The sequence below is a fragment of the Cebus imitator genome, unplaced genomic scaffold, assembly GCF_001604975.1.
Source record: "Cebus imitator isolate Cc_AM_T3 unplaced genomic scaffold, Cebus_imitator-1.0 Scaffold177, whole genome shotgun sequence".
Classification (NCBI taxonomy): Eukaryota; Metazoa; Chordata; class Mammalia; order Primates; family Cebidae; genus Cebus; species Cebus imitator.
The window spans coordinates 968,663-987,084 of NW_016107492.1; the positions used below are offsets into that span (position 1 = coordinate 968,663).

Consider the following 18,422-nt stretch of genomic DNA (forward strand, 5'->3'; position numbering starts at 1 on the left):
TCTCTAATTTACAGACGAAGAAAGTGAAACAAACCAAAAAAAAAAAAAAAAAGAGGTGAAGTAAAGGAAAAAACAGAGACACTATGCTATGCTGTATAGTAAGGAGCTTAGAAAGCAGGTAACAAAAGGGCCAGACTTCCCAGTGTGTCTGCAGCACTCTCCAGAGAAAACAGGGACCCTGATCAACCTGGCTATCTGATCTGCTAAGGAATTATTTCCTAAAAGTGGATGGGTGGATCAGATTCCATAACACTTGTCATTAAATTCACCCAACCAATTGCGTTGCTTAGCAAGCAACCTTAAATAACTTGGCTTCTAGGGCAAATTCTACTACCGGGATAGAATACTGTGACCAGCTAGCCAAAGCATCTCAGTCTTATTAGAATTTCTACTTTTCATTATTAATTTGGTATCCTGGGTCTATTAGCTTTTTGTAGTTTATCTGGCATGAGTCAGTCCTTGAGAGTCATCTGAGTTCTGGGTGCTTTGGCCAAGCACAATCCTGTGTAAACAGCCTGAAGTATGGCCTCATCCCTGACTGACTAGTAAAAACAATTTACGCAAAAAGATAATAAAAAGGACTATTGTTCAAGAAAACCTCAAAAATTCTTCCCAACTGAGTTAGAGTAATGGAATCTTCAAGTAGTCAAATAAAAACTGCCTACCAAGAGAATTAAACAGCAACCACAAATAAGATGTATGCTTCTGAATAAACTATCAATCCTAATTATAAACATGGTCTAGGTCATCACAATGCTCTGCCAGAACTAAAGCAGAAGGCAACTAAAATCATCTAACTTTCAGGAGAGAAATTCAATGCATTGGAGAGAAACCAGCCATTAACACGGCTTTCACTTCAAAGTATACTCCAGTTGGACCCATAAGTCTTATAGCTGCTGATGTCCATGACTTTAAAGGTCTAGTTTCAGTAAGGGTCTGCATCACTGGGCATTTTGATCTCTAAGGTCCTTATACCCATTTTTCCTCATTCACTCTCCTCCTTGCTCCTTGAAGAGCAGAATCTTTTTATTTTCCTTCAACACACACTATTATAAAATATGCTGCAAAATATAGGACTACATACACTTCCCTCAGCACCTACATGAGCCCCCTTGGCTGCATCTCCTGCCTCTTATTTCCCTATGATGAAACAACAGGAAGGACCACTTCTGAAGGACAACTTTCTCTCAATGTCAACCTGGCACCTTCCTGAGTCCCTCTCATCTATTCTTGGTAAGAGATTCAAGATAATCTTAGCAGGGCTTACAGGTCAAAAGGACTAAAATCCAAGCACTATGTTAGCTGTGAAACCTGGGGAAAGATGTTTACCTACTTTAACCTCATTTCTCGCCTCCAAAATTGGGAGAAGGGTGCTGGAGTATTGTGAGGATTAATGAGGAAATGCATGTAAAGGGGCTTAGCATGGTGCCTGGCACACACTAGCAAGTGACCAGTAAATGTCAGCTGCGTTAGTCAATGTTACTCCTACTCCTAGTGCTCTTCTTTGAGACCTCAGCAGACAGGACAATTCTCAAAAGAGGCTGGGGTTGTGACTCCCGTCTCCCTCACTGCAATTAGCACTAGCTGCATTCTGCCAAATCTGTACTACAGCAAAGCAGCATCACTACCATCTGCCATAACTTTCATGAAGGGGATCTGAGGTTGCTAGGAGGGCGTTTTTTCATGTGTATTTGCTTTTAAATACTGGAGAGGGCATGGGTGGAGGGCAGTGGAGTGATAAATCTCTTTTTACTAGCTCTAGTGAACTGAATGCTAAAGACAACCTTCAATTGCTAAATTTTGTCTTAAGACTATGCGACTGTGCACACAGCAGCCTAACTCATTCCTATTCCTTTGTTTGAAAGGCTCTGAGACCTAAATAACACTCAGGCACGACTTCTAATCTCATTTAAAATAGAGATAAGCTTCCTTTCAAATAAGCTTAGAAGCAATTACCTGAATACTGTATATATGTAGAGGGTCTCTTTCAACAGTAGGAAAAGACAATGTCCAAAACCTTCAGTGCTTTTCAGGTACTCCTCAAATTCAGACTTTAAATAAATTTGGGGCCAAAACAAAAATGCAGAATCTCTGGTAACAAAACAGATTCATTTTAATGACTTGCCTTACTCTCAAAAATGTTCCTACCAAAGGAAGAAATGGTATAGAAGGCATAGAGAAGTTTTCAACAATGTGAATCCACTCCTTGCTGTGTTCTCTTTCCTCCAGTTTAGCTGGACTTTGGTCCTCTGACCCCTTCAGCCAACACAGGAAACATTCCTCTCTCTCTCCTGATCATCCCCTCACAGGTGGTGCATTCTTCAATACCTGGTGCTAGGCTTTGTGAAGCTCGAAGAATGACATCTCTGCTGTATGCTTAAGCTGTGGGCTGCCTTCAAAAGATACCAACCAGACTGGCAAGAATTGAAAAGTCTGACAGTACTAAGTCAAGGATATACAACAGCCAGGACCCTCACAGACAGCTGGTGGGGATATAAACTGGCATAACCACTTGGCAAAACAAGTTGGCATTCTCTAGTGAAGATGAAGATGTGGATACCTCCCCACACAGTAATTTCACTCCTGGGCATATGACCAGCACTGTCCAACTTACTAAGCATCTATGGTGCTCCTGTACTATACTAAGAAATGGAGATACAAAGATGAGTAAAATCTGGAAACTTAGAGCTTTCTGCGATAATGGAAATACTATATATTTGCACTGTCCACTATGGTAGCCAGTAGGTATATGTGGCTATTGAGTACTTGAAATGTGGCTAGCACAAGTGAAGAACTGAAATTTTAATATTTTAATAAATTTTAATGTAAGTAGCCATACATGGCTAGTGGCTATCTTACTGTCCAATGCAGTAAGAAACTCATGAACATATGCACCAAGATATATGTATAACAATGTTCATTCAGCATTATTTGAAATAGAAAAAAAAAACCCACAAATATCCATCAATAAGAAAAGAGACATGGTGTGGCACATGCATAAAACAGAACACTGTACAGCACTGAAAAATAAACTCCATCTATAAGCATCATTGTAACTAAATCTTAAAAAGTGTTGAGTCACAGAAGAATTCAGAGTATGATGCATTTTTACAAAGTTCAAACACAAGTATAACAAATATATTATTTGGAGATTAACAGTCATCAGTGGTAACAAAAGCTATGAAGAAAAGCAAATCACAAACACAAAATACAGGGTAATGATTGTGGAGGCAGTAGGAATAGAGGGAATCATATGGAAGGAGCATAATGGGAGACATTTGAATAGCATGGCTGATGTTCTGCTTCTGTCCTTTTACGTTGTTCCTTAACATATATGACATGCATTATTTTATGCTTACAAACCCTTCACAATACAAAAAAATGCAAAGTACTGTAGAGGCAGTATGGCTTTTCCCGTACCTCCTCCACTAACACTCTGACCATGTGCTGACCGGGAGTTTCTCCATGAAGGAAGCAAGTTTGACTCATCTTTGTACCTCCCATTCCCAGCAGAGTACAGGAGCTCAGTAGAGGCTTGATAAATACCTAGTGAACTGACCCTCATTCTGAGAAAACCAGAATTTTTACCATCTCAACTTGTTACCACTTTTATTTTCCAGATCATGTTAAAGATTCCCCACCCTGACTAATAATAAGACCAGTTCACTTAACAGAGAAATACATGTCTCTGCCACCAACAAGTACTATTTCTAAATGGAGTAAATGTCTAAAGCCACAGAATTATATTATCAAATTTACCATCTTATTAAAAGTCCATTTGATCTAACCTCTAAGCAAGAGACTTACATTCCTAAATTCATTTTAATGGCAGCTAAGGCCTTCAGAGGCCAAGTAACTTTGGTCCTCTAAGAATTAAGTGGTTGGGCCGGGCGCGGTTGCTCAAGCCTGTAATCCCAGCACTTTGGGAGGCCGAGGCGGGTGGATCATGAGGTCAAGAGATCGAGACCATCCTGGTCAACATGGTGAAACCCCGTCTCTACTAAAAATACAAAAAATTAGCTGGGCATGGTGGCGCGTGCCTGTAATCCCAGCTACTCAGGAGGCTGAGGCAGGAGAATTGCCTGAACCCAGGAGGCGGAGGTTGCGGTGAGCCGAGATCGCGCCATTGTACTCCAGCCTGGGTAACAACAGCGAAACTCTGTCCCAAAAAAAAAAAAAAAAAAAAAGAATTAAGTGGTTGAAGCAGAGACCAGAAACCAGGTCTCCTACTTCTTGGGCTCACCTTGTTTTCTTCACTATCTTAGAGCAGCAGAAGACACTGACATTTGTTTAGGTCTCTCTCTAGGTAGCTACCCCAGCCTGAATTGATGAGAGATTAAATAGGATAATGTATGTAAAGGACTCCATTTACAAGATGAGAAAACTGAGGTCCAGAAAAATTAAGTAACTCACCACAGGTCACACACTTGGCATTGGACTAGGAGCCAGAAGTATTCCACCACACCTTGCAGATCTGCAAATTAAAGAAATAATAAATAACATTAGTACGGAACTCTAGAAAGTGTCTTCATGTTATTGTAAACAAAAAGATAGGAGTTAACTTCTGAAAATAAGAATATCTTTAAATTATTGAATCTTGAATATTCCCACACATTTCATTTCAAGACAGGAGTTTAGTTAAATACCAGTAAGATAACCTCTAACGATTTATAAAGATGTCAGTCATCTCTAAAAGTAAACTAGAGATATAGATATCACCTTATAAAAATTCCTGACATTTGATAGGGAGTAGTAAAAATAGAATTACTTTAAAATCTCCCTTTTTGTTAGAAAGAGAAATTTTTGGAAAATAATTTAATTTTGTCTATTTTATTTATTTTTCCATGTATCACACATAGTATGGCTTGTTTTGCCACAACTGTTATGAAGACCGTCTCCTTTCATTCCTTTTTTCTTTTTTTTTTTTTAATAAACAGAATCTGGCTCTTTTGCCCAGGCTGCAGTGCAGTGGCCGATTTCAGCTCACTGCAACCTCCACCTCCCAGTTTCAAGCAATTCTCCTGCCTCAGCCTCCCAAGTAGCTGGGATTATAGGCGCCTGCCACCACTCCTGGTTAATTTTTTGTATTTTTAGTGTTTTTAGTAGAGACAGGGTTTCACCATGTTGGTCAGACTGGTCTTAAAACCCCTGACCTCCAGTGATCCATCCATCTCGGCCTCCCAAAGTGCTGGGATTACAGGTGTGAGCCACTGCGCCAGCTCTTCCCTTTCCATTACCACATCCTCCATCATGCAAAATGAGAAGAGATTATCAGAGTGGCACCTAATGTATCTCAAAAGAAAAAATCCTGCATGATGTTAAGACATTTTTGTCAAGTGCTTTGGGAGCCCAGCTGGGTGGATAGCCTGAGCCCAGGAGTTGGAGATCAGCCTGGGCAACATATCAAAACCCCATTTCGTCTTTCGGCAAAACCAAAAACTACAAAGAATTAGCTGGGCGTGGTGGTGCACGCCTGTGGTCTCAGCTACTTGGGAGGCTTAGGCAGGGGGTTTGCTTGAGCTTGGGAGGCAGAGGTTGCAATGAGCCGAGATCGCACCTCTGCACTCCAGCCTAGGCAACAGAGCGAGACCCCCATCTAAAATAAAATAAAATAAAAAATTTTAAAAAAAAAGATATTATTGTCAGAACTTTATTTCTACCTCTTTATGCAGAACATCCTGTTCAATCTGGAGAGTATTACTTTAATTTATAAAATTGAAGCGTAACTATCTTGTGTCTCCAGTAGGGGTACTACTACACTCATTAAGTATAAAAAATATTTTAATTGATCATACAAATCTTAAGAAATTAAAATTTGGTCTTCAGAATGAAACGCTATAACCAATGGCTTCAACCACATAATATGGAACATTCTGAAATCCCTGTTTCTTTTTTCAAAAAAGTAAACTCCAGCTACTTACTGAACAAGTAGAACTGGATGCTAGTGCTAATTTTGTTTTCATGCCAAAGGAGTTCTGCCAGAGGTTTCTAACCTGTCTTCCTTGTTTCCTGCGTTATACTTTTTACAGAAGGTTCCTAGCCTCGAAGGGGGTGCGACCACGATGTAAAATACGTAATTCAACTATTTTGCTATAGAATATGCAATCCACATACTTTGCTTTTCTGATTTATAACGCTACTCCCTTCTCCCCCCGGGGTAAAGGGAAGTACAAAAGGAGAGTTTCACAGTAATCTGCCAACTAAAACATGATACCCTATCACTGCATTTAAAACTCATTTTATTTTTTTCTTTCTCCCAAGTCCAGAGTTGAAAAATCAGCTCACTTAATCTTATCAAATCATCAAATAAAATCATCAATAAAAGGAAGCTAGAAATAGCTTCCTATTTGTGGAAAGTGCCAGAAGACACATAAAAATGGAAGAGAACTCTGAATCGTCTTTCCCAAAGCATTCTGTGCGTGATGAATGCAAGCAAAATTCTGGAAGGCTTTTCTCTCAAATTAAGGTACTTCCTAACGGGGCTGATTTGAAAGCTAATGTAAATGCAATCAGAAAGCAGCCAGAAACAGTGACAGATCAACAGCAAAGTTCAAATACTTATTCCCCGGAGCTCGCGCTGCAAACACAAATTCCGTGCACAGTTGCATTTACAAGCTCACCTGTTTCAGGTTACACATGTTCCTCTTGGTCTGGTTGTCCTGGTTTGCCTACTCCACACATTCACAAATGACTGGAAGTCTCACCTGCCCCCGGACGTCCCAACTCCCGACACCCCCGAACCCGTCCGCACCGACGTCTCGGCGCACACACACGTGTCCACATACACACACACGTGTCCGCACACACCCCCGCCCCCGGCCCCGCCTAGGAGGCGGACCCAGGAGAGGCGAACCTGCCCGGCCTCCGCGAGGTGGGTGGTGCCGAGCCCCGCCACCTCGCCGCCCCGCCGGCGCTGTCATTTCGGACGCCGTGCCCCCGTTCTCGGCGCAAACTCCTCGAGGCTGCCGAGGTTCTCCAAAATGCCGGGGCCTCGCCGGCTCCCATTTCGCGTGAAAGCGTCCGCGACCCTCACTGCACGGAGGTCCCTGTAACCCCAGAATTTAAATAGGGGCAGGGGGCGAGCAAGGGGAGGATCCTCCTTTTGACTTTCCGCGTCGCAATTCCTCCGGGGCGGCGGAGCGGCTGGGCGGCGGGGCGGCCGAGCGCGGGTGGGAGGCGCTCCCATTTTGAAGGCTTGTCTAGCTTTTCCCGGCACAGGGCTCTCTGGCCAGAAGGCGAACCCCCGAGAACGCCAGGGAGGCGCACGCGAGGTCCTACGGGCGCCGCGCCACGACCTCCCCGCGCCCCAGCCCCAGGTCGTTGCTGGAGGTGCCTGCAGCCGACGCCGCCAGAGCCGCGTATGGAGCCGCAGCCGCTCCTCCGGGAGCCGCGCGCTGACGGCAGTGCCAGGGCGGAACGCGGCCCCGCGCGGCTGCAGCTCCGCGGGACCCTCCTCCCTGGAACCCCAGCCCCCGCCCCGCGCACCTCGGCAGCCGCGGAACCGCAGCTCGGGACTCCGACTGTGACAGCCCCTCTCGCCGGGCTGGGGGATTTCTCCGTTTTCGGCGTCACAATAATAAGGAAGTTTCCCCGCAAGCCTGCGGGCGGCGGAATGCGCTGGGTAAATGACTTCGCACCGGGCCAATGGGCGCCGTCCTGGGGAGGGCCCACGCCAATGGAGGCCGCCGCGGGCCGGAGGCGGGGCGGCGAGGGCTGCCGGCGGGAGGAGGGGAGAGGCCCAGGCCCCAGAGCCCGGCGCGGGCTGCCGGAGGTGACAGACTCGCGGGCCCGGCGCGAGGACAGCGGCACGGGTGTGTTAACCGAGATCAGACTGCAAGACACAGAGCGTTGGCGCTGAAATAAGATTGCTTTTCACTGGTGGGGAAGAGAGCGGGACCGATCAGAGGTTGCCTTTTCAGATTCTGGGCTCTGGATATTATTTATGCAGAGGTGACCGAAAGCCTTGGGCACCCGGGGGAAAGCTCCAGGGTGACAATTGAGGGAGAGTGCGCTAGTCTGCTTTACTCGTCCTCGTTGGACTGTGGGAAGCGCGGCGGCGCTGCGCTATGGGAGAGGCAGGGAAGGAGGTACGCGGCGGCCACCGGCGCCTCTCTGGAGAGGTGGGGATCGAAGACCGGCACTGGGCTGCGGAAGAAAGGCCGGACTGGGGGAGGCTGGAGGGTGGACGCGGGGGGAGCATAGCAGGTGTCTCAGAGCACCAGATCTTAAATTTTGTAATCTGAAAGACACCCTGTGGCCTAAACCCAGTAACGGATTTTTTTTAAAGTTTGTCCTCTTCCACTTTTCCCTAGCACCAAATCCCAGAGCTTCCTCCTCCTCCCCAAGGTCACTAGTGCTTTCATACTTCCCCTAGACCTGATCTGATCCACAGCTAATCTTTTGCAGAAAACCTCAGAAAGGTGACTTCTTGTGTCTGCCCCCCTTAAATGTGAAATGCAGAACACTGGCACAGTACTGCTTGAATCCAAAGAAATAACTCTCCTAGTGGAAGAATTTCTATAACCTGGCATTTGAACAAGGAAGGCCCTTTGAGAATGGATTCTTTTCAAGGACATTCAAATCACCTCAGGTCTGCAATAGCTTGTCCTGAGAACCTAACAGCCTAACCAAGTGGAAAAGAAAGTTTGAAGGAGTAGTGTATCCTGAGGATGAGACATCGTTGGCTGACTGACAGTGTTGAGCCCTCCGTGAAATAATGCAAATTGTCTAATACCGTGAGGCAAGAAAGCTAAAAAAGCAGAATCTCAGTTATCAGGTCATCTAAGAAAAAATACAGACCTTTGAAATTTGGATCACACTGGACACCTTTAGAAACACTGGGGATGACTGGGTGCAATGGCTCACGCCTGTAATCCAGCACTTTGGGAGACCTAAACCGATGGATCACTTGAGGTCAGGAGTTCAAGACCAGCCTGGCCAACATGGTGAAACCTTGTCTCTACAAAAAGATACCAAAATTAGCCTGGCATGGTAGTATGTGCCTGTAGTCCCAGCTACTTGGGAGACTGAGGCAGGAGAATCACTGGAACCTGAAAGGTGGAGGTTGCAATGAGTTGAAATGGAGCGACTGTACTCGAGCCTGCATGACAGAGTGAAATGCCATCTCAAAAAAGAAAAAGAACAAAGAAACACTGGGGGCAAGAGTAACACAGTTCACTCACGTTTCAGATATGTGACAGTTTCACAAAACTTTATTCTGTTACAAAGATGCAATCCCAGTTTAGAGATGCTGTTAGCAAAGGAACTGGTGAAATGGCCAAAGAGGAGTCTAGGAGGAAGGGTACTTGCAAAGGAGAAAGTGACAGGTCCTATTGTTATGTGTCACATGTGAGGTTTGTAATCAATCAGTGTTTGGGTTGATATATCTGACCCATGGCTTAAGTGTTTTTTGTATGAAATTTCATCTTGAAAAGGATAGTTATCAAAGACTCAAGGCTAGACGTGGGGTAGGAGTGATGTCTAAATAACACAAGCTAGGATACTGTAAGCTTCTTTTACCAAATAAATAGCCAGACCCTTGGAACTTACGTAGAACTTACATGGAACAGTAAAGATACCACAGTACTTCAATTTTTTTTTTTCATTGAGCTAACATATAATGACAATTTCCTTAGCAAGCTTGTCCTGCTCCCACTATCATTGTCTTTAAATGGCTCCAGTATCAACAATAGTCTTAACAGCAGATATATAAACTATTTTTGAGAGACCATGGTTTACTTTTTCTTTCCATTTCTATAGCCCTGTCTTCCATCCATTTCTACATTCTTATATATTCTCTAACAAACACACCATATACTGAGCACCTACAATAATGTCACCCACTGTGAATATAGCAGTAAGAAAAACAGTGCAGTCTTTGTTGCCATGAAAAGGGAGACAAATGGACTAGTGCGATATAATTTAAAAAAAAAAAGAAAGGGGAGACAAACATTAACCAAATAATTGTACCAAGGAATATAAACTTGCTAACCTTGATAATTTTGTGAAAGAAAAACATTCATGTTAAAAATAAAAGGCTTAATAAATTCTAGGCTCATGCCTATAATCCCAGGGCTTTGGGTTACAGGCTGAGGCAAGAGGATGGCTTGAGGCCAGGAGTTTGAGACCAGCCTGGGCAACATTGTGAGACTCTGTCTCTCAAAAAAATGAAAATAGACATGGTGGTGCACACCTGCAGTCTTAGCTACTTGGGAGGCTGAGATGAGAGAATAGCTTGAACATAACATAAGAATTTGAGGTTGCAGTGACCTTTGATGGCACCACTGCACTCCAGACTGGGCAACAGGGGAGACTTCAAATACACACACACACACACACACACACACACACACACACACACACACAAATATATATGTAAACATATAACCATAACTTTTTTAAGAGACAGGGTCTTGCTATGTTGCCCAGGCTGGCCTCAAACTCCTAGGCTTCAGCAGTTCTACTGCCTTAGTCTCCCAAGGAGCAGGGATTAAACTAACCATAACTTTTGATGAGGGACAGGACCAGGTGGTTCAGCTCTATCACTGGTTAGACAAGGTATGCCCAGTGGTAAGGGGATGGTGCCCAGGGCTGCTGCACTTCTACCTGAACACATGCTGATTTCCTCCATTAGTTACAGTTCACTTCTTAAAATACTTATGTCTATTTTGAAATGAAACAAATTTTCAATAGAACAGTAATACTATTTAATGATAATTGTTTTCCTTTCTTCTCTGTGTTTAATTTACTTGCCTTGCAGACAGATATTTACTTGGTAAACTTAGAAAGAGACAGATAGATTTCTGATATCTTGGATGAAATCTGTGGGAAAAAACAGGCCGGCCAGGACATTCTATCTGTCAGATACACTACTAAAGAATAAATATCTTTGGCTGTAGAAGGGAAAACCACTGGCTGATTACTTGACAAGTAAAAAATATGTGTACCCTATATGATTATATAATGACAAAGGTGTTTCTTGGTCCCCAACCTCCAAAAGAAGTTCTTATTTTCTCAGTCTAGTCAGTACTTAAGGGAAAAATCAGTATATATATACCCTTTCTAAACTTATTTGAAATGGTCCTGTAACACACCATTGATTTATTAATGTGAAATAACTTAGAAGAAAGACATCATAGTAAATCAGTATTACCATCAAATAATGTTTGAATAGTATTGAATATGTTCTACCTGTAGTACTGCTAGACAAGAAGCATCATTCCTGACTACAAAGAGCTTACAGCCATTGTGATTATTTCTCTATCTTGCTTGAAACTATTTGTAGTTTGTTTGCATTTTTTTCTTATCAAGCCATTTGGATAAAGCATAAGAACCTTACCTTAAGTATGAGAAACTCATTGTTTTCATACAAATTAAAATTTCTTAATGAAAACAGGATTGGATGGCTGAGAATTTTCTAAGAAAACCTTTAAGTTGAGCATTGGCTGGTTTCTGAAGATTTCATGCAATAATGCCTTTAGGAAGTGAAATATTTCATGAAACTTCCTCTTTTCAAAAGGACCCATAATTTTGTGCTCTTAGAAATGGCATCCAACATATTACTGTGACTGGACTGGCAAAATAAGTGTTTGGGCAAATGCAGCAGAGGTCACGTTTGTCACCCTGTGGCTGCGTAGAATGCATGCATGTAACTGCCAAAAAACAGGCAGCTGTTTCACCCTTCTAGAGGCAAAGTAACACAGTCTTCCAAAATTTACTTGTGTAAAACCAAAATAAAATCATAAATGTGAAAAAAAAATCTTCTTCCTTTGAAGTTTTACTAAATCTGGGTCCAAGGAAATTTAAAGAATTGTATTATTTCCTAGAAAAGCTAAAGTGAACCTGTGGAATTTCAAGAGCGCATACCTATAACAATATTAGACAGCTTTATAGGTTGGCCATAAAAATCTGGAAGCATAGGAAATATACCTAATAAATGGTTTGTTGTTATTACATGATATGTTTAGTGACATTACGTGATATGTTCAGGGACATTACATGATATGTTAAATGTGCTCCTTGTAACAATGCTTATGTTGCAAAGCATGTTGCATTGATACATTTTTCTCAATCCAAGCAAAAGCAAAAGCAGCTGCAATGTGTTGCCTTGGTTGATTTCTCTGTCTGATTTCTCCTGAATAAACTATACTTTTAGCACCCCAGAAGTTAGTAATCAGGGAGTTCAATGTGTAAAATCAATATATACTGCTATATAATTTACTTAAGTCTGTAAAAAATAAAATAACATCGTCTGTGTTTCCAGACTTTATGGCCACCTTTTTATAAAGGTCAACTGGTATTTAACTTTCTATTGACCTTCAGCATTTTGTTTACATCCTACATTTAGGTAAAAGTCCAGTGAAATCTGGCATTATATTTACTTTTAAGTTGTCAATTAACAGATTGTTCTTGTCACAGATACTATAGATACTGTAATTGATTCTCTTTACCTTTCTGTTGGCTCTCAAAAGCCTAGAGCAAAACGTGTGGCCCATCTGTATAGAATCTTAATTGCTTGCATTTTTAGAAGTAACCTAACCTCAAGGTTCATTTTAACTTTCTTATGTCATTTTCCCATTGTACTCATTTTCTTACCTACTTAAAAAAATTAAAAGCAACTTGTTTTTCTCTTCACAAATGTAATATATATTTACTATATAAAATGTGTTAAATGCATACAAGAGAAAAGAAGTTAAATGATCTATCCTTTCACTGACCACATTTAGTTCTTGATAGTTTGGCATTTCCCAATGCATATGGGTACATTTTTAAAAGTGGCTTATTCTACAGATAATATTTGTCATTATTCTTTCTGAATTTAGCAGCATATATTGAACATCTTTGGTAGAATCATATACTATTCTGCAACATCATTTTAAACAATTGCATGATGTACACAAGACAGATATGCTGTCATTTAACCAACTCCCCCTTTCGAATGTTTAAATTGTTTTCAATCCTTTATCATTCTAAACAATTGTGTAACATAGCTAACAACACAGTGAATATATCTAAAAATTTGGCCTCACCCTTGATTATTTCTGTAAGATAAATTCCTAAAAGTGGAATTTCTAGGTCAGGTAGAATGCAGACTCTTAAGATTTTGTAGTTTGCCAATTTTCCCTAACAAAAGATGGCACCAGCCAAACACACACACAATATCTGAGTGGCTTCTGTCTATCCCCCTTACCAGTAATTTTAAAAAAATCTTTCTTATTAATTTTGTAAGTCATCTTAAGTCTCTACTGATATATGTGAAATATAAACAAAAATGTTAAAATCTTCTAGTTAAGTAAAAAGCAATGGGCACACATCTGAACATTAGCTTAGGTAACATGTTTTTAAATATTCATATCAAAAATTACCTAAATGCCTAAAAATTTATGATTACGGTTGTTGTTCCTTTGCCAAAATTTTGTTTAGTATCATGAAATTCCCCCACTCCTCCCACATACCTGCCAAAAATAAAGGTTTCAGAAAGGAAGTTCTATAGAAACTCAAACTGTGGTTCATCATTTTCATCTTCAGTACACATGCACAAGCCAATAAAAAAAAGTCAATATTTCAGCAAAAAAAAAAAAAAAAAAAAAAAAAAAAAAAAGCAAAGTGTCAAAATTCATCTCATCAGCAATAGGATAATAGCCAGAGAAGGCATTTTACTGTCCATTTCTCAAAAAGAAAACTTATTGTCATGATTTATACTATCCATCACGGTCCAGTCACCTTCACCATCAGTCACTTCATCAATGTGCCCCATGCTTTATATAGGAAAACAACCTACTAACTAACTACAAGATGCACATGTACTTTGAATGTTTAAATTGTTTTCAATCCTGCTATGGTCGAATGTTTGCGTCCCCACTAAATTCATATGTTGGAATCCTAACCCTCAGGATGATGGTATTTGGAGGTATGGGACTTTTGTAGGTTATTACATCATGAGGGTGGAGCCCTTGTGACTAGAATTAGTGGCCACACGGGCCAGGTACAGTGGCTCACATCTGTAATCCCAACACTTTGGGAGGCTGAGGCAGATGGATCACAAGGTCAGGAGTTTGAGACCAGCCTGGCCAACATGGTGAAACCCCATCTCTACTAAAAATACAAAAATTAGCTGGGTGTGGTGGTGGGTGCTTGTAATCCTAGCTACTCTGGAAGCTGAGGGAGGTTGCAGTGAGCCGAGATCATGCCATTGCCCTCCAGCCTGGGTGATAGGGCAAGGCTCCATCTCAAAAAAGAGAAGTAGTGCCTACAGAAAAGAGACCCTATAGAGGTAGCTAGCCCCTTCCACTATGTGAGGACACAGTGAGTAGGCACCAACTATGAACCAGGAAGAGGTCCTTACCGGACACCAAATCTGCTGGTGCCTTGATCTTGACCTTCTCAGCCTCCAGAACTATGAGAAATTAATTTCTGTATAAGTTATGCAGTCTATGGCATTTTGTTACAGTAGCCTTAACATACAAAGACACAGCCTCTATGGGTGTAATTGGGCTATTCCATTCAAGTTATTGCCCAGATCCCTTTTGAATTAACGGATAACATTTCAAGGTAGGTGTCTTAGTACATTTTGTGCTGCTATATTAGAATACCACAGATGGGGTAATTTATAATGAACAGAAACTTACTTGCTTACAGTTCTGGAGGCTGGGAAATTCAATATCAAGGTGCTGGCATCTGGCAAAGGCCTTCTTGCTGTGTTAACAAATGGCAAAAAGGTAAAGACAGAGGAACTCTGTGTCCTCATGTAGTGGAAGAGCAGAAAAGTGAAGAGGCACAAACTCACCCTTTTTAAATGGCCATAATCCCCGCCTGTGACTACTAAGCCCTCATGGCCTAATCGCCTCTCTAAGATCCTACCTCTTAATAATATTACAATGGCAATTCAATTTCAACATGAGCTTTGGAGGGGAGAAACATTCAAACCATAGCAGTAGGTATATAACTGTTAGTATAGAATCAACTTAAATGACTAACCCAATAACCTGGAATGGAACATGCACTCCAGGCTATGTCAGCTGTGTTCTAATTAACTGTGCTGATGTTTCTGAGGGTAAATGGCTTAGAATGTATAGTCAGCTAAATAGTTTCTCTCCAAATACATGTCTACCTGGAATCTCAGAATGTGCACTTATTTGGAAATAGGGTTGTTGCAGATGTCATTTGTTAAGATGAGTAATGCATCTACAAGCCAAAGAACACCACCAGAAGTAAGGAGAGAGGCACAGAAAAGATCCTCCCTCAGAGCCTCCAGAAGAAACCAATATTGCTGACACCTTGATTTCAGACTTCTAGCCTCCAGGATTGTGAGATAAAAAATTCCTATTGTGTTAAGCCACCCAGTTTGTGGTACTTTAATATAGTAGCCCTAGCAAATTAATATAAAAGGTAAGTATGATGCTTTAAAAAGCATCAATTATAGGCTTCAACATAGTGTAGCTATGGCATCTGTCACCAGGTTAATTGCCAGAATTGACTGACTGCTCTGGCATCTTCCTAGTCCAGAGTTCCCTTCCTCTGAGAGCTCCATGTGTGTTCTTTCCAAAGTGTCAACTCAATCAAAAAGAATGACATTTCCAATCTGACAAAGTCTATTTTTAGTCAAAGTATGTGGGGAGCTGTACTCCCCGGCTAGAACTCTCCAATAAGCACTGAAATCCCTTTGCAAGCAAATGTAGGTTAGCCAAATCTGTTTTACAAAGCGCCTCTCTCCACCTGTGATTTTGTTATAGTATCAGTCAAATCACAGCTCCATTATCAGTTTCACAGAAAGCATGTAAATTTATATGATTAAACTTATATAAGCCTTGACCTTGATGAAGTCCTAATCATTTCCAAGACAAGCCTTTATATTTTCTTTGATATTATATCAGAGCAGGTACTCTAATTTATCAGAGTAGAAGCATATATATATATATATATATATACACATATATATATAGAGAGAGAGAGAGTCTCGCCTTGTTGCCCAGGCTGGAGTGCAGTGGCACAATCTAGGCTTACTGCAACCTCCGCCTCCTTGGTTCAAGCTATTCTCTGCCTTAGCATCCCGAGTAGCTGGAATTACAGGCACCCACCACCACACCCAGCTAATTTTTTGTATTTTTAGTAGACACAGGGTTTCATCATCTTGGCCAGGCTGGTCTTTAACTCCTGACCTCGTGATCCACCCACCTTGGCCTCCCAAAGTGCTGGGATTACAAGCATAAGCCACCGTGCCCAGCTGCTGAAAAATATTTACCTCTATTTTACTTTCTTATTGAAATATGATTTATACTATAAAGCAAGACTCTAAATGTTAAGGTAAAACTTCATGTTGTAAGGAATTTCAAACTTTCCCTCTGGGAGTTCTGTAATTGAGTCTGCTGAAATAAACTGACAATAGACAAATTAACAGGAGAAGGAATACAAAAAAAATTTTTTTTGAGACAGAGTCTTGCTACCTGTCACCCAGGCTGGAGTGCCATGGGATGATCTCGGCTCACTCTGCCTCCCAGGTTCAAGCAAGTCTCCTGCCTCTGTCTACTGAGTGGCTGGGACTACAGGCACGCACCACCACACCCAGCTATTTTTTATTTCTTTACTAGAGACAGAGTTTTACCATGTTGGTCAGGCTGGTCTTGAACTCCTAACCTTGTGATCTGCCCACCTCAGCCTCCCAAAGTGCTGGGATTACAGGCGTGAGCCACTGCACCCAGCTGGCTTACAAACGTATTAATGTGTGCATATGCAAAAGAGTCACACAAAATATGAGACTCAAAGAAGAATCAGATGGCTGAAGTTGTAATACCCTCTTTATAGGAGAGAGGGAAGTGGGGGATGTAGGCAATTTGAGAAAAAGAGTAAATGATTTTTAGGTAAAATTAACCATCCCAAAGGACAGACAGTAGCCTGAAACAAAGTTTCCCTGTGCTCTAGGGGAGGTGGCAGCAAGGCACAGAAAGAGAGGGGCAGAACGGCACTGTGAACAAAGGTTGCCCTATTATGTAGAAAAAGTCTCTCAGGTTAAAAAAAAAAAAAAAAAAGTCTCAGAGCAGCCTCCAGAAGAATAAGAATAGCCTGTCTGGGCATGGTGATGACTTTTAATCTTCACTCGTGACTAATCTTGACTGGTTATTTGATGAAATTCCTAAGGAGAGAGTTTAAGACAGTAGCATTTATTTTAGAAGAACTTCCCTCAGTCAGATAATCTCTTTTGTTCAAAGCACTCAGCACTCAGCATGCTAAAGCCCCATATTTTGGGATAGTGTTTTCTGAGCCCCAACACTGTCTATGGAGAGGACCCATGAAAATTAATTATACCCCTAGGAAACTCATCAAGTGCAGACCTAGTCCATTCCTCTTTATGTTAAAAGGAAATCTTGACATTCTTGTGCATATGCACACATTAATACATTTGTATGCCACCTGGGTATTAATACATTTGTATGCCACTGGCTCGCACCTGTAATCCCAGCACTTTGGGAGGCTGAGGTGGGCAGATCATGAGGTTAGAACTTTAAGACCAGCCTGGCCAACATGGTAAAACTCTGTCTCTACTAAAGAAATAAAAAATAGCTGGGCATGAGATGAGAGATCCAAGATGGCTGATTAGTGGCAGCTCAGGATTGTAGCTCCCAGTGAAAGCACAGAGAACGAGAGGATGCCACACTTTCAGACAAATTTTTGTTGCTCACGGACCAGGAGATTCCCAGCAGAGGAGCCCCACGGGTGGCCAGCGCAACTCTTGTGGCTGGCAAGGCGGTTTTGCCGGCACCCTAATGTGGTGGTTCTTGGTGCAGAGTAAGGGGGACTGGGTCCCCTTTTGGTCGACGTTTGGAGCTCTGGGAAGGCAGAGTCACCTATTCAGCTGATTGAAAAAGGGACTCAAGAAGGAAGCCAGATGGGAGATTCCTGGGCAGAAAAGCACCAAGAATCTTAACGCTGCTGTTTTAGCCCGCGCAGTGGGTTGCTCAGATTTCCGCGCTGGGAATCAACAAGTTGGACGCCCACTCAGAGACCCAATTTGAAAGTTGGCAATTACAAAGACGACAGGTGGATAAATTTACAATGATGGGAAGAAACCAGCGAAAAAAGGCTGAGAATACCCAAAGTCAGAATGCCTCTCCCTCTACAGGGGATCACAGTTCCTCATCGACAAGGGAACAAGGCCTGATGGAGAATGAGTGTGTTCCATTAACAGAATTAAGCTTCAGAAAGTGGATAATAAGAAAGTTCTGTGAGTTAAAAGAACATGTTCTAGCCCAATGTAAAGAAACTTAAGAACCTTGAAAAAAGGTTTGATGAAATCCTAACGAGAATAGACAATTTAGAGAGGAATATAAGTGAATTAATGGAACTGAAGAATATAATATGAGAACTCCGTGAAGTATGCACAGGTTTTTTGTTTTTTTGTTTTTTTTTTGTTTTGTTTTTGTTTTTTT

At 41.8% G+C, this 18,422-nt stretch overlaps 1 protein-coding gene across 6 annotated transcripts in view; it reads right to left on the reverse strand.

Annotated features, from left to right (window-relative positions):
• Positions 1–7,620, reverse strand: part of HERC3 (HECT and RLD domain containing E3 ubiquitin protein ligase 3) — a 114,497-nt gene extending 106,877 nt beyond the window's left edge. For 3 of the 6 annotated variants that reach the window (XM_017545094.2, XM_017545090.2, XM_017545095.2), the window contains exons 1-2: positions 7,486–7,620; positions 4,414–4,474 (exon numbers count right to left, since the gene is read on the reverse strand). The gene's annotated coding sequence lies outside the window, so the exon portion shown is untranslated. Of the gene's footprint in view, positions 1–1,956; positions 2,092–4,413; positions 4,475–6,620; positions 6,738–7,485 lie in introns of those variants that run through there. The other 3 variants (XM_017545091.2, XM_017545093.2, XM_017545092.2) reach the window with 3 other exon arrangements.
• Between the last annotated feature and the right edge of the window lie 10,802 nt (positions 7,621–18,422).